Below are 12,262 nucleotides of genomic sequence, written 5' to 3' on the forward strand. Positions count from 1 at the left end.
TCACCATACTTTCCAGTCTTAACTATTCATATATGAATGGATATGAGCAGCCAATAGATTATAGAATTTATCCATTAGAGAAACAAACATCCTTATCAACTTTACAAAGAGGGAAATTCAACAAATGCCACCTAGAGGCAAAGGGTTCAATTTCCAATCAGGATTGATATTGCTGATACCTTTTGGGATTTTGTTCTGTTGCTAACACTTACAGTTTTTCCATGGAAAATAAGGCTAAATTCCATATATGCCAAATATTATAGTAATACTTTAGGGGCAACAATAAATAAATGAATCTGTGAGCTCATCATTTTAGGAATTTCCTCTAAATCTATCAATCCATTCATTTCTGCCTATTATGTTTCACTTTTAAAAAAGTTCACAGCAAAGACTCGGCCCAGAATATTAAAGCTTCTCTTCCCCTTTTCCCAACATCATAAAGAATAACACTTCTAGGCAACTAGGTGGTACAGTGGATAGAGACTGGCCCTGGAGTCAGGAGTACCTGATTTCAAATCCAGCCCTAGATACTTAATAATTACCTAGCTGTGTGACCTTGGGCAAGTCATTTAACTCCATTTGTCTTGCAAAAAAAATAAATAAATAAAGTACTAGTTCTTTGAAGACAGTGATGTTGCTTTTGTTGACAAAAGACAACACTAGTAGAATGCCATTATTGAAAAGATGTGCCTTTACTCTCATAGGAAACTTGGGTTTAACAAAAGGGTTTTACATTTCCCCAAAAGCAATCCAGGGCACTCTCATCATCCTTTCCAACTACCAGTCCACCTTATTGTTCATACACATTATCTGGCTCAATTATACAATTGAACAAATTCTATAAGCTACTTTTGTCTGATGCATATCAGGAAAATAGAAATTCTTTATCCATTTGGTCTTCCTGTGTGTATGGACAGGCCAAACTCCTCTAAGTGATTACAAATCTCTTCCAAGAGACTCTGCTATGTCTTGGGGATTGAAACAAACAGTGCAATCACACAATGTCATTTGTAAAGAGAAACAATTGCAGGACCTCAACACCCACAGGAATCTTTCCTTGACCTGGACTTGATGTTGGATTTCTTCCAAAATAGTCCTGAGTACCTCAATTGAGAATATGGCTCCCTATTTTTACCCAGACTCATTTATTATCATAGTCATTGAAAAGGATTTTTGTTGTCATATCTTCCAAGGAATCCCAATTATCTTGATATATGGCTTGAGAAATACTGTTATAAAAGAGCCTCTAAGACAGTAGTTTGTTCTATAGGCTCACATTTTTTATAATTAAAAAATTAGCACTGTAGGATCTTATATAAATCTTTCAAGATGGGGCCCAGTGTTGGGTATCATCACTTTTTTTAATGTTGAAACTATATATTTCTTTTTTAAAAAGATGTTTTAGGGGCAGCTAGGTGGTGCAGTAGATAAGCACCGGCCCTGGAGTTAGGAGTACCTGGGTTCAAATGTGTGGTTCAAGGCTGTGTGGCCTTGGGCAAGCCACTTAACCCCATTTGCCTTGCAAAAAAATAACCTAAAAAAAATTAAAAATGAAAATAAAAAAGATGTTTTAGGGGCAGCTAGTTGGTGCAGTTGATAGAGCACTGGCCCTAGAGTCAGGAGGATCTGAATTCAAATCTAGCCTCAGACACTTAATAATTGCCTGGCTGTGTGTGACCTTGGGCAAGTCACTTAACCCCACTGCCTAAAATAAATTAAAAAATAAAAAAATTACTTGTAAAAACAATTTTCAACATTGATTTAAAATTTTTTTAATTTATGGCAATGGGATTAAGTGACTTGCCCAAAGTCACACAGCTAGGCAATTATTAAGTGTCTGAGGCTAGATCTGATTCCTCCTGATTCCAGGGCCAGCACTCTAACTGCTGCACCACTTAGCTGCCCCTTGACATTGATTTTTTTTTAATTTTGAGTTCCAAATTTGATTATCACTTTCTTTTTTTTTTAAGGTTTTTGCAGGGCAACAGGTTTAAGTGGCTTGCCCAATGCCACACAGCTAGGTAATTATTAAGTCTCTGAGGCCAGATTTGAACTCAGATCCTCCTGACTCCAGGGCCTGTGCTATATCTGCTGAGCCACCTAGCTGCCCCTTGATTATCACTTTCAAAAGTGTGTTGGTTTTCTCCTAATACCTTTATTAAGAAGGCTCTCAATTCATGTGCAAATGACCCTCATCAAGAATGTCCTCAATTCATGAATAGATGGAAGACTAGGTATGTCAGTCAAAGGAATTGAAAAGGAATGCAATTCTATACATTGGAATATGTGTGGAGTTTTAACAGGATTCCCAAGAAGGTACTGTTTAGGGACAGAGAGGTCTTGACAGGTTTCCTTTCCCTTCTTCACCTTTGACTAGAGAACAACTTTGCCAGTCTCAATGGAATTGGAGGATGATGGACCTGTGATTCCATCAGTGTCATAGCATCTTTCTTTAGGGACAACAATGGCTTCTATATTCCCACTGATGTCCTAAAGTGAACATCTGAATCTGACAGATAACCCCTGGATAAACTGACAAAAGTGATGGCATCAGTGGGAACCCAGTATAGACTAGACTTATGACTCTACAAGGAATCTATTAAAGAAATTACACTATGTCTAAGGAGAACATCTTGAGAACTCCAAGAATAGAAGAAAAGAACTCCTAGCAACCAAGAATGGTGAATTATCAGTAGAATATCCTATTGGCCTATAATGTCCTATATCCTTGAACTCACTTTGCCCTGGACTATATATGTATGTCCTTATAGGAGAGTGTATCATAGGTTTCCAAGGTTGTTTTGTATCAACTATTCTTATTCAAGTAAATACCTTTTTTTCTAAAAACAAAAATGAAAAACCCAAACAAATCAAAAACAACTACTTAAGCCTGGCTTGCTAAATGATTCACAATTGGAATCTTTGGAAAATTTGCTTTGGAAGAAGCACAAAGGTGGGCACTCAAGCCTATGACATTAGAAAATCCCATCTGACTCTTCAGAACTAATCTTAGAGGAGATGTAGCCAGATTAGCTCTGGAAACATGGCTTATTCATTGGGCCAGAGATGGGAGAAAGAATTCCAGAGTTAATGTGGGCTATACAAGTCCAAATTTCTCATGATTTTGGTATCTTCCCCTCTTTCAAAAACACTGCATACAAATGTTCCCACAATTTTATTCTGGCAATGAAATATACCTTTTTTTCACAGTAGGCAGAGGGAAGACTAAGGTTATGGGATGGCACATCCATTGTCAGATTTAGTCAATGTTTCCATTTATTTTCTTAACTGTACTTCATTGTTATAAATATAAGTTTTATTGGAGGAAAAGTTGGGAAGTCAAAGTGATATTTTAAAAATAAGCACCAATAAAATATTTAAAATATACACGCCAAATTAAATATACCATATTTAAGATTACTCAGGGTGGGAAAAGGAAGTGAAAGAATATAAATGTCAGCCCCCAAATGCTTTGTTAGTATTAAATAAATATTTGAATGAATGAATGAAAAAAAGAATGAATGAATATCAAAAGGCAGAAGACTATGGAATTACAGATTAGAACAAATTCAGCTTTTTTTTTTTAGATTTTTGCAAGGCAATGGGGTTAAGTGGCAAGCCCATACAGCTAGGTAATTATTAAGTATCTGAGGGCGGATTTGAACTCAGGGAGTCCTGACTCCAGGGCCATTGCTCTATCTACAGCACCACCTAGCCACCCCACAAATTCAGCTTTTAGTCATAAAATCTTTTCATCTTTGGAACGTGGAAACTTTTTTAATAAACTTTTTCCTAGAGTGTCCAAGTATGAACCTGAGATTCTACAAGATTTTCATTTTTAAAAAATAGAATTTTAAAAATAAATTTGTTAGTTATGTCAACTGGAAATATTCTGTTTTTTATTATTTTATTTCTTATACCTCACAGATATTAGCTGAATTCTAACAATTTGTTGCATAGCATTTTAAACTTCTGTTCTACAAGTCTGTTATTAACTCTGATATAAATATTAAGCACTAGAAGTTAATTCCTATCCTACTCCTGACATGAGAGAACCTAGTAGGAAGGCTGAGAATTTATTCCTTTTCAAGTTTCCAAATCGTTTTCCAACATTCCCCCAAACAGCTGCTGAGAAATGAATACTAATGCCATTTTTTAAAAATGAGGAAACACATACATGCCAAAAAAGCTCCTGAATATTCCTAAAGCTGTATTTAAAAAAAATCAATGAAGAATACAAATTGGAAGGTCCTTGACTGAAGCATCCTGTTACTTGGAATCAGCCAGGCAAGAATTTCTCTTCACATTGGCAGAGAAAAGCTAATATTTTTTGCACAATTGAGAGAAGGGATTCTGAAAGATAGGCCCAAAATGAAGATAAGCAAGCAATGTTCCATCTAGGGAACTAAATTCAACAACAAAGAATCAGAGGGAAAAGTATACTAGATTTGATAAGCAACTACCTCAGAGTAAGTCAAATATACCAAAGATCACAGCTTCATGAAGCCAAGAATTACAGAAACCTGGGGTTTCATTGATATCACTGATCAGTAGTCTAACATGAATATAAACTTTCAGTGAAATTGTGTCCTCTGACCATGACCCCTTAAAGTTTTGACCACATGATCAGATGCCAGTGTTTCTACTTTGGCATCCATTCAAGAACACTGTACTAGGTTACTTACTACTTAACTTAGATAAGTTACTATTATAAATTGGTGACTATACTGAAGGAATTAGTGATTAAGGGACTTGCCCATAGTTACATAGCTAATGTCAATTAGAGGAAAGACTTAAGCTGACTTCCTCTTAACTCCAAGGTCGGAATTCTCTCTCCTATGTCATTATGCATCTTCTAGAACTACCAAACCAAGCTAAAACTGAACATTAATTGCCCCTTGTTAAATTTCACCCTCCAGCTCTGGACTGTTTTAAGACAACTATTCTAGAATGGGTTTTCTGGATAAGCAAGTTTATTTTTACAGTTAACCCCTTTAGAACTAATTTTTTTTTATTTTGCAACCTCCTTACTATTCCTCATGCATGACACTCTATCTCCTGATTCAGCATTTTTGCTAACTGTCCCTCTTGCCTAGAATTCTCTCCTCCTTCATTTTCATCTTTGCTTACCTGGCTTCCTCAAATCTCAGTTAAAATTTTACCTTTTTTCAAGAATCCTTTCCCAATGCTCTTTAATAATAATGCTTCCCCTGTGAGAATATGTCCAATTTATCTCTAATTTGTTCTTTGTTTAGCTTATTTGTTCATGTTGCCTGTAGGTTCTTTCCTCAATTATATTGTGATCTCTTTGAGTGTAGGGATTATTTTCTTGCATTTTTTGTATTCCTAACATGGTGGTTAGTTGGCATGTAATAAATATTTGTTTACTTAATTTTATTTGACTTGTTGAATTGTTGATATATTTGAATAATTTTTAATGGAAATCTTTCTTCATATGAGCATGTATTATCCCATGTAGATATGTATGATACCATTCTTTGACTTAAGTAAGGAACTTACATAATTTTACCCAAAGTTGCTATTTTTTTTAGGTTTTTGCAAGGCAAATGGGGTTAAGTGGCTTGCCCAAGGCCACACAGCTGGGTAATTATTATGTGTCTGAGGCTGGATTTGAACTCAGGGAACCCTGACTCCAGGGCCGGTGCTCTATCCACTGTACCACCTAGCCACCCCCCAAAGTTATTATTAATATAAGCTAATATGATGTAGAATTAGAAGGTACCTTAGAGATTATCTCATCCAATCATCTCATTCTACAGAAAACTCAATCCTGAAAAAGTGAGGTGACCTGTCCAAGGTCACACAAAGAGTATCAGAGTTGAGTTTTGAATGTATATCTAACTCCAAATCTAATGCTCCTTGATATTAATTTAATGTAATAATGTAAGCCATTATTGTTTCTATTCATAATGGAGTTTATTCTGAATAACCTAATTAAACTTTATTGTATTGTAATAGAGTGAGTCCCTTCAGTAGCTACTGAGCTACATAGAACTGCTTGTCTCCACACAGAATACTCCCAGTGTATTCTACTGTCTGGCTAATGTCTCTTCTCTTTTTTCCCTTCTGGCTGTCCCTATTCTCTGTTATCATTTCTTTCCACTTTGCCAAGGATAGCTTCTAAGCAATCCAGCTACTCCTTCTAATCATACAGCTAACAATTCTTTTGTTTTTTTTTTATTTGCTCTCTTCCCCTCCTTTCCCCCTCTCCTCCAACTTTTTGTTTTTCTACTCAAATCAAGAAAAAATAGCTTTGGTGCTAACAGCTCTTGGCTTTGACATTTATCATGAGACATTGAGTAAACTCCTCAGGGCCAGTGAGTAGGGAAATTACCATTGCATCTTTTGTAATCTATATATTTCAGCTCTGTTGAAATTCTTGCTGAGTAATTGCACTAAAGAAATATTGTTGAAGGGTTACCTTCAATGTTTGCTGTTTTTTTTGTTTTGCTTTTACTTCTAGGCTGTATGTGTTCCAGTGGGTTAAGGTATCAACTATATCTGATAGCCAGATAACTGTAGTGTTATTTCTTTTTCTGGGATTCAGGTCTCTACTAAATACTGGCTATTTACAATGTAATTTAGTTCTTCATTCCATTGGTGGACAAAAGTCCTTTTTTGAATCCATGGTAACACTGCTACTTCCCAGCACCCACTGTGACTATTGTTATCAGAAACAGTGGAAAATGGGTGTAAGGTCCTGCCTCTTTCTTATGTGAGCATTTTATTTGCTGAAATGACACATTTTGTGTGAACCAGAGAAAAGCAGCTTGAGGAGAAACACAAACAATTCTAAGGATCTGAGAAAAAAATTGCCTCTCAGATAAAACTAGGATCTGAATGAGAAGATCTGAGTGAAAGCAGCTCAGAAGCCAAAACTGATTGATGTTAAAAGATGACTGTTTCTCATTAGCTCATTGGAATATGTTTTCAATACTTCGGGATTTATTTCTGGGATACTTTAAATCAAAGAATTATTTTTAGACTACAAGACTATTATATATGAACTATTTGTGTTGTATGTGAAAGAAATATTGATTTTTCATTTCTTAACTCAGAAAGTCTGCTGTTTTAAAGAAATGATTGCAGGAAAATAGAATCCCCTGCAGTCAGTGAAGAGCTGACTGGGAAAAGGGCTGCCTTACTCCCTAGTATTATCTACAGAAAGAGGAGAAATCCCTCAAAGGCTTGTCCATTGAACTTTACTTCCCTCTATGGCACAAAAGGGGGAAACTCTTCAAAGCCTATAGAAAGTAAAATCTGAATAACTTTGTAGGTCCTAGAATCAGAGAACTGCTTCTCACAGAAAGGATATAATGTTGCCATAGATCCTAGTCAAAGGAGCAGACCTTGGAAGCTATGCATACAAAAAACTTAGTGGGGCTGTTGGTCAGAAGAGTTTAATTCTGTTTCATTGGCTCAAGAATAGCAGAGAAACAGTTTTATCCATCAGGAGAGTAGATAAGATCAGAGGGAGAAAGAGTAACATATGTTTCAGACTATTCCCTAAAGAGACTACAGACATTCGAGTTTAGAGTCTACTAGTTATGAGTTTGGCTGGGTACATGACTTTTCATTCTTATATACATCACTGATAGGGTTCTATTAATTTGTGTTCAGAGTCCCTAATTTCACAGAATTGACCCTGTGGGAAGAGATGGAAAAAATGTGACAGGTTTATAAGTAGACTTATTTATTATTCCTTCTTTTTGTCTTTTATTTATTACATTATGTTGTAATTATTCTTATTTTTGACTTTTCATTTGGTATTTCATATAAGACTGAATGGTGTCCTTGTGACAGATTTTTGAAAAGAAAAGCACGATGGTGAGGTCTTAGGAGCTAAAGTATAAATAATAACTCAACAGCTTTCCCTAAACCGGGACTACCCTGGCACCTCTAGAATGACCCTTATAGCAGCATGGTATGGCTGTGGTCAACTTCTCTTACGAGAAAACCCAATCAGCTTTGGCAGGATGAATATAGGTTAGTATAAGCTAGCTGAGAGAAAGAGAAAAGGGGTGTGGCTGATTTAGCATAACCCATATTACTCTATTCTTGCTTTTGGATCATTCTGGGAACTAATACTTTTATGGATTCTGTACCATAGCCTTGTTCCTTTCAATCTCCAAGCAATGGTTTGAAGAATTTTTAAATAAATTTATTATCTTATTTCTGATATTCTTTGGAAGGAAAAATCTAGAAGATCTAGATTCTAATAAACTTTAGGAAAGGGAGACTAGAGTTGTTATTTCATAGATATAGGGATTTAGTCAGATAAATAAATGCCCTTTACCAATAGAAACACCTTCCCTACAACTTACTGTCCAGGGGTACCAAGGCAGAATGTGTTAAAGGGTCACAAATTAAGTGACTTGTCCAGGAGTACCAGGGCAGAATGTGTTAAAGACAAAAGTTGAAGCTACATCGACCTGATTCTTAAGCCAGTTTTCTATTCACAATGCCGTACTTTTTAATAAACTTCCCCACTGACAAATTCTGTTACTGCTTTTAAGTAAAAGAGAGATAAGAATATTTCTAAATAGCCATTGTCTAAAGAACCTAATTCTTATACTTCAAGTAAATGTTCACATCATTCTCTCACTTTTCCCTTATGGCAAAATATAAGTTCCCCAAAATAAAATTTGGATTTGATGGCGACTAGGTGGCACTGCACTGACTTGGGAATCAGGAGGATGAGAGTTTGAATAGTCTTGGAAACTTAACAATTACTAGCTATGTGACTTTGGACAAGTCCCTTAACCCTTATTGCCTTGCATCCATGGCCATCTCCAGTTGTCCTGATCCATATTGGACCACTGGATCCAGATAACTATAGAGGAGAAAGTGAGGCTGGTGAGTTAGCTCAGCACTCACTCACTCAAATCCAATTTATGTGCTTGTCATGGCATCACCTCCCTTGATGTCAGTCTTTTTTGAGAATGAAGGACAAAAGATCATCGTATAGATTTGAAAATATATGTCAGAAAGAAGTGATCATTATATAGAAGAAAGTTTAGATATGTTGTTCTTGTTGGGTGTGGATCCAATTAATATTTTTCTTTGAGGCTTTGGTTGTAGCTGCTTTCATATGATTGTCTTTTGAGTCTGTCTTGGTCTTCTCTGCCATTATAGGAACTTTATATTGGTTAAGTTCTTTTTTTGTTATGTGCTCATTTTTCCAGATTGTTCTGAACTATGAATTTTATGTTAAAGTTGGGTTCTGCTCAACATGGGAGTGGGAAGGTAATATCTGTAGCTTCAGGTTTTTAATGCTATTTTCAGAGGTAGTTTTGTTTTCAGGTGCTTCCAAGATGGTATGATCTGGAGATCTCTGCTCTCCCTGGTCTGCACTCTGCTCTTTATTTAGGAAAGGTCCTTGCTTCACTGAAACCAAAAGTACTAGCATTCCTCTTGGTCCTGGAACTATGACAAGATCCTGTTTCCCTACTGCTACTAGTCCTCTTTTTTACCCTAGGACTATGACCAGTGCCCCTGGCACTGGTCTCTTTTCTTTTTTCCTTGCACCTGTGACCCAGGTCAGTATGTAGGCAATAGAGCTGCCAATCATGTCAGCTGTACTTAGCACCAGTAAGAGATCCACTGTAATCTCTTTCTGGGCAGTTGTCTGACCTCCTTTTTATGTATGGGCTGAGAGTTTCCAAAGTTGCTGCTGCTATTTGTGTGTGTGCTCTAGCCTGGGCATCTCCTGCCTTAGGTCTTCCTAAGTGTGGAAAACACTTTTTTGTTGGCTCCAATATGCCAAAATTTGACTTGAGGCATTATTTTAGTTATTTGAAGAAGAATACTGTGAGGGTTCTGTTGGGTTGCTATCTCTAACCTACCATCTTGGCTCCACCTTCCCAAGAACTAAAAAAAAATACATATATTTTAAAATATATATATATATATATACCTGGAGGGCGGAGCCAAGATGGCAACAAGAACGGATTGTATCTTAGGCGCTCTCTCATAAAACTCATAAGCTAAGGACTCTAACTAAATTTTCAAGAGACAGATTCCACAGAGAGACCCAATGAGGCAGTTTTCCTACTCAAGGTAACTTGGAAAAAGAGCAGAAAGTCTCTGCTCCCTGGGGTTGGAGGGACTGCCCACCAGAGGGGTGGCCTGCCAGAGCGAAAGAACTTCAGCCTCCCTGAGGCAGCCCCAGGGTGCTGGGAGCCATGGCTCACAGCAGCAGGGGAGTCTCCTGATCTACACCCCGGGGAGCACCAGGCACAAAGTGGGGAACAGCAGGGGTGACCTCTGCCAGAGTGAGCATGTGAAGCCCAGCCCTCAGGGCACACAGCGAGTGGTGTGGCCACCAAAGCCCAGAACCAGGTACAGAAGCAGAAGGGAACCTGTAAGCAGGAGCCCCCAGGGCATGAGCCCATTGAACCTAGGGAGGGGAGTGAAGAGAGAGAGACTGCCGAGCTCTGTCCTCTGCCCCTGGAACAGGACTCTGGGGCTCTGACTACATTCAGATCCTGATCGCAGTCTAGGCCCCCTCATAGAACAGCAGGGGCCCCCTCCACCTCAGCCCCATGGCAGAGGGGGGGGAACATATGGTCATTCACAGACCAGGAGAGAGGACAGAGCCTCACACACTGAGACCCTTGTGGGAGTATCCCAAAAGCTCAGGAAGCGCCACAAAAACAGGCTTAGGCTGGGAAAATTAGCAAGCAGAGAAAAAAAGAGGAACACCATTGAGAAATATTTTGCATATGAGCCCAAGAAGGATCAAAATACTCAGTCTGAAGATGAGGAAGTACAAGCTCCAAGAAAAATAGAAATTGGGCTCAGGCTATGACAGAGCTCAAAAAAGACTTTGAAAATCAAATGAGGGTAGGGGTGGCTAAGTGGCATAGTGGATAAAGCACTGGCCCTGGAGTCAGGAGTACCTGGGTTCAAATCTGGTCTCAGACCCTTAATTACCTAGCTGTGTGGTCTTGGGCAAGCCACTTAACCCCGTTTGACTTGCAAAAAAAAACCCTAAAAAATCAAATGAGGGAGTTAGAAGAAAAACTGGGAAAAGAAATGAGAGAGATGCAGGAAAAACATGCAAATGAAGTCAGCAGCCTAGTCAAGGAAATACAAAAATCTGCTGAAGAAAATAGCATGCTAAAAACCAGCTTAGGTCAAATGGATAAAGCAGTTCAAAAAGTTATTGAGGAGAAGAATGCTTTAAAAAGAAAAATTGGCCAGATGGAAAAAGAGATAAGAAAAATCTCTGAGGAGAACAAATCCTTCAGACAAAGAATAGAACTCAGGGAGATTGATGAATTTACAAGAAACCAGGACTCAATACTTCAAAACCAAAAACATGAAAAATTAGAAGAAAATGTGAAACATCTCATTGAAAAAACAACTGATATGGAAAACAGACTTAGGAAAGGTAATTTAAAAATTATTGGAATACCTGAAAGTCATGATCAGGAAAAGAGCCTCAACATCATTTTCAAAGAACTACTACAGGAAAATTGCCCCAATATTCTAGAAACAGAGGGCAAAATAGAAATGGAGAGAATCCACCGATCCCCCCCCGAGAAAGGGATCCCAAAAAACCAACCCCTAGGAATATTATAGCCAAATTCCAGAACTCCCAAGTCAAGGAGAAAATATTACAAGCAGCCAGAAGGACACAGTCCAAATATCATGGAGCTGCAGTCAGGATCACACAGGACTTAGCAGCAACTACATTGGAAGCTTGTAGGGCTTGGAATATAATATACCAGAAGGCAAATGAGCTTAGAATGCAGCCATGAATGAACTACCCAGTAAGGCTGAATGTCCTCTTCCAGGGAAAAAGATGGACTTTCAATGAACCAGGGGAATTTCAAATGTTCCTGTTGGAATGGCTAGAGCTGAACAGAAGGTTTGATCTTCAGATACAGGACTCAGGTGAAGCATGGAGATTGGAGGAGAGGGGGAAAATATGAGGGACTTAATGATGAACTGCATGTATTCCTGCATAGAAAAATGACACTGATAATGCTCATATGAACCTTCTCAGTTAATAGAGCAAGTAGAGGGAGCTTTTATAGTTGAAGCACAGGAGAAAGCTGAATTTGAAGATAAAATATGGTGTAAAAATGGAGTCAATAGAAAAAAGGAAATGTAATGGGAGAAAGAAAAAGGAGAGGGGGAATAGGCCAAGATATTTCATATAATAAGATATTTCTTTATTACAATAAGCTATTGCAATGATATAGAAGGGGGGAAGAGAAGGGGGAATGAGGGA

This window comes from Macrotis lagotis, chromosome 2, assembly GCF_037893015.1.
Source record: "Macrotis lagotis isolate mMagLag1 chromosome 2, bilby.v1.9.chrom.fasta, whole genome shotgun sequence".
Taxonomy (NCBI): domain Eukaryota; kingdom Metazoa; phylum Chordata; class Mammalia; order Peramelemorphia; family Peramelidae; genus Macrotis; species Macrotis lagotis.